Here is a 5217-nt window from a genome sequence, read left to right on the forward strand (position 1 = left end):
TAATTCATAAAATAATGGTTTATCAAGCACATCTTCAGCAATTCCAACCACTGTGATTATGCTTTTATCTGCCAAAACAAAATGAGCTGCAAACCTTTTTAAGGGAGGGAGCCTCAAAGCATCATATACAGACAATGGCATAATGCTAACACACGCTCCTAAGTCACACATGCAGTCAAAAAATGTTACACCATCAATAGTACAGCTAACCATGCATGGACCCGGATCACTACATTTTTCTGGTATATTACCCATTAAAGCAGATATAGAGCTACCTAAAGGAATAGTTTCTAATTCATTAATTTTATCCTTATGCATGCACAAATATTTTAGGAATTTCGCATATTTAGGTACTTGCTGAATAGCATAAAAAATGGGAAAAGTTACCTCAACCTTTTTGAAGATTTCTACCATTTTGGGATCGAGCTCCATCTGCTTTCTAGACTTCCTTGCAAGGTGTGGAAAGGGGATACGGATGGCATCTCTTGTAGCTTCAGCTTCCTTTGGTGCGCTATTCTCTTGTTGAGTTGCTTCTTCTTCAACCATTTCTTGTACTTCCTCTTCTTCAGCATCTTCTACCTCAACAACATCTTCAACTTGAATGTTCTCCTTTGAGCTTGGGTCCTCATGACTCCTCTCTTGCAGAGTGATTTCGGACCTCAAAGTGATGGGATTGATGCCGCCTTTGGGATTGGGTAAAGGCTGAGAAGGAATGGCACTGGAGCTTGAAGGTTGATTGTTGGAGACAATTAGTGAATCCATCCGAGATACGAGAGCTTGTAAAATAGCAGTCAGACCATTCATGGTAGAGTTAAGTGTATTCTGAATGTCTTGGTGTCCTTTCGTCATAGTGTAAATTATCTCATCACTAGAAGAAGAAGGTGGGTAAGTGATCTAAGGGGCCTGCTGTTGGTTGTTCTGAGGCACTTGGGACTGCTGATGAGCGGATAATTTATACGCTTTTTGGCATTGTTTTTACGTAGTTTTTAGTATGATCTAGTTGCTTTTAGGGATGTTTTCATTAGTTTTTATGATAAATTCACATTTCTTGACTTTACTATGAGTTTGTGTGTTTTTCTATGATTTCAGATATTTTCTGGCTGAAATTGAGGGACCTGAGCAAAACTTTGATAAGAGACTGACAAAGGACTGCTGATGCTGTTGGAATCTGACCTCCCTACACTTGAAATGAATTTTCTGGAGCTACAAAACTCCAAATGGCGCACTCTCAATGGCGTTCGAAAGTAGACATCCAGAACTTTCCAGCGATATATAATAGTCCATACTTTATTTGAGATTTGATGACGTAAACTAGCGTGCAATGCCAGTTCCATGCTGCATTCTGGAGTCAAACGCCAGAAACACATCACAAACCAGAGTTGAACGCCCAAAACACGTTACAACTTGGCGTTCAACTCCAATAGAAGCCTCAGCTCGTGGATAGATCAAGCTCAGCCCAAGCACACACCAGTGGGCTCCGAAAGTGAAATTTATGCATCAATTACTTACCTCTGTAAACCCTAGTAGCTAGTTTAGTATAAATATAACTTTTTACTAGTTTATTAGAAATCTTTTGATTGTATTATTCAATCTTTGGATGTTTAGCTCTTAGATCTGGGGTTGGCCATTCGGCGATGCCTGGACCTTTCACTTATGTATTTTCAACGGTGGAGTTTCTACACACCATAGATTAAGGGTGTGGAGCTCTGTTGTACCTCAAGTTTTAATGCAATTACTACTATTTTCTATCCAATTCAATTTATTCCTGTTCTAAGATATTCGTTGCACTTCAACTTGATGAATGTGATGATCCGTTACACTCATCATCAGTCTCACCTATGAACGCGCATGACTGACAACCACTTCCGTTGTACCTTAGACCAGGTGCATATCTCTTGGATTCCTTGATCAGAATCTTCGTGGTATAAGCTAGAATTGATGGCGGCATTCATGGGAATCCGGAAAGTCTAACCTTGTCTGTGGTATTCTGAGTAGGATTTCGGGATTGAATAACTGTGACGAGCTTCAAACTCCTGAAGGCTGGGTGTTAGTGACAGACGCAAAAGAATTACTAGATTCTATTCCAACCTGATTGAGAACCGACAGATGATTAGCCGTGTTGTGACAGAGCATTTGGACCATTTTCACTGAGAGGATGGGATGTAGCCATTGACAACGGTGATGCCCTACATACAGCTTGCCATAGAAAGGAGTGATGAAAAACTAGAAGGAAGAAGTAGGAAAGCAGAGATTCAGAAGGAACACAGCACCTCCATACACCTATTTGAAATTCCCACTATTGAATTACATGAGTAACTATCTTTATTTTCTGTTTATTTTATTATCTTTATTTAAACCAATAATCTCCTAATCCAGTTAAATCCGCCTGACTGGGATTTACAAGACGACCATAGCTTGCTTCATACCAACAATCTCTGTGGGATCGACCCTTACTCACGTAAGGTATTACTTAGACGACCTAGTGCACTTGCTGGTTAGTTGTGCGCAGTTGTGACAAAGTGTGATTCACGTTTGAGAGCACCAAGCCTTTGGAGCCATTGTTGATGATCACAATTTCGTCCACCAAGTTTTTGGCGCCGTTGCCGGGGATTGTTCGAGTATGGACAATTGACGGTTCATCTTGTTGCTCAGATTAGGTAATTTTCTTTTTATTTTCCTTTCAAAAAATTTTTCAAAAATCTTTCAAAAATTTTTTCTTTATTTTCGTTTTTCAAAAATATAATTTTCGAAAAAAATAATAAAAATACAAAAAAATCATAAAATCATAAAAACCAAAAATATTTTGTGTTTCTTGTTTGAGTCTTGAGTCAATTTTTAAGTTTGGTGTCAATTGCATGCTTTAAAAATTTTTCTTGCATTTTTCGAAAATTCATGCATTCATAGTGTTCTTCATGATCTTCAAGTTGTTCTTGACAAGTCTTCTTGTTTGATCTTGATGTTTTCTTGTTTTGTGTTGTATATTGTTTTTCATATGCATTTTTACATTCATAGTGTCCATGCATTAAAGAATTCTAAGTTTGGTGTCTTGCATGTTTTCTTTGCATAAAAAATTTTTCAAAAATATGTTCTTGATGTTCATCATGATCCTCAAAGTGTTCTTGGTGTTCATCTTAACATTCATAGTGTTCTTGCATGCATAATTGGTTTTGATCCAAAATTTTCATGTTTTGGGTCATAATTGTGTTTTTCTCTCTCATCATTAAAAATTTAAAAATAAAAAAAATATCTTTTCCATATTTTTCTCCAAAATTTCAAAAATTTGAGTTGACTTGGTCAAAAAAATTTTAAAATTAGTTGTTTCTTACAAGTCAAGTCAAATTTTCAATTTTAAAAAAATCTTATCTTTTTAAAACTTTTTCAAAAATTAAATCTTTTTCATTTTTCTTATTAATTTTCGAAAATTCTTTAAAATGTTTTTCAAAAAAAATCTTTTTCTTAATTTTATCTTAATTTTCGAAAATTATGCTAACAATTAATATGATTGATTCAAAAATTTGAAGTTTGTTACTTTCTTGTTAAGAAAGGTTCAATCTTTAAATTCTAGAACCATATCTTTTAGTTTCTTGTTAGTTAAGTAATTAATTTTAATTTTAAAAATTAAATCTTTTTCAATCCTATATTTTTATCATATCTTCTTATCTTATCTTTTTATCATATCTTTTTCAAAAATTTATCTTTTTCAAAAATTTGATTTGAAAATAACTTATCTAACTTCTTATCTTCTTATCTTTTCAAATTTGATTTTAATATCTTTTTCAACTAACTATTTGACTTTTTCTTTGTTTCTTATCTTTTTCAAAACCACCTAACTACTTTTCCCTCTTTAATTTTCGAAAATATCTCATCTCTTTTTCAAAAATTCTTTTTAATTGTTTTAAATTTTAATTTTAATTCAATCTCATCTTTAATTTTCGAAAATCATTAACTCCTTTTCAAAATTAATTTTCGAATTCTCTCTTTCATCTTCTTCTATTTATTTATTTATTTACTAACACTTTTCTTCACCTCTCTTCATCTCTAATCACTGCCTCTATCCTCACCCTTGTGATTGGATTCTCCACTCTTATTCCTTTCTTCTTTTACTAATAATAAGGATCTTCTTTGTCCAGATATAGAGGATTCCTCTTCCTTTTTCTTTTTCTCTTCTCTTTCATATGAGCAGGAATAAGAAAAAAGGCATCGTTGTTGAAGCTGATCCAGAACCTGAAAGGACTCTAAAAAGGAAACTAAAAGAAGCTAAATTACAACAATCCATAGGCAACCTTTCTGAAATTTTCGAACAAGAGAAGGAGATGGCAGCCGAACCCAACAACAATAATGCAAGGAGGATGCTTGGTGATTTCACTAAACCAACGTCCAAGTTTGATGGAAGAAGCATCTCAATTCCTACCATTGGAGCAAATAATTTTGAGCTGAAACCTCAATTAGTTACTTTGATGCAACAGAACTGCAAGTTTCATGGACTTCCATCTAAAGATCCTTATCAGTTTTTAACTGAGTTCTTGCATATTTATGAGACTGTTAAGACAAATGGAGTAGATCCTGAAGTCTACAGGCTCATGCTTTTCCCTTTTGCTGTAAGAGACAGAGCTAGAACATGGTTGGACTCACAACCTAAAGATAGCCTGGACTCCTGGGATAAGCTGGTCATGGCCTTCTTGGATAAATTCTTTCCTCCTCAAAAGTTAAGCAAGCTTAGAGTGGATGTTCAAACCTTCAAGCAAAAAGATGGTGAATCCCTCTATGAAGCTTGGGAAAGATACAAGCAGATGACCAAAAAGTGTCCTTCTGACATGTTTTCAGAATGGACCATATTAGATATATTCTATTATGGTCTATCTGAGTTTTCCAAAATGTCATTGTACCATTCTGCAGGTGGATCCATTCACTTAAAGAAAACGCCTGCAGAAGCTCAAGAACTTATTGAAATGGTTACAAATAACCAATTCATGTACACTTCTGAGAGGAATTCCGTGAATAATGGGACGCCTCAGATGAAGGGAGTTCTTGAAATTGATGCTCTGAATGCCATATTGGCTCAGAACAAAGTGTTGACTCAGCAAGTCAACATGATTTCTCAAAGTCTGAATGGATGGCAAAATGCATCCAACAGTGCTAAAGAGGCAGCTTCTGAAGAAGCTTATGATCCTGAGAACCCTGCAATAGAAGAGGTAAATTACATGGGTGAACCTTATG

The 5217-nt window shown here is 35.1% G+C and overlaps 1 non-coding gene across 1 annotated transcript; it reads right to left on the reverse strand.

Moving 5' to 3' along the window:
- Nucleotides 1-4712: 4712 nt before the first annotated feature.
- On the reverse strand, nt 4713-4816 carry LOC127739836 (small nucleolar RNA R71). The gene has a single exon (XR_008000578.1). It is a non-coding gene; the product is annotated as a small nucleolar RNA R71 (small nucleolar RNA).
- Nucleotides 4817-5217: the final 401 nt, after the last annotated feature.

This window comes from Arachis duranensis, chromosome 6, assembly GCF_000817695.3.
Source record: "Arachis duranensis cultivar V14167 chromosome 6, aradu.V14167.gnm2.J7QH, whole genome shotgun sequence".
Classification (NCBI taxonomy): domain Eukaryota; kingdom Viridiplantae; phylum Streptophyta; class Magnoliopsida; order Fabales; family Fabaceae; genus Arachis; species Arachis duranensis.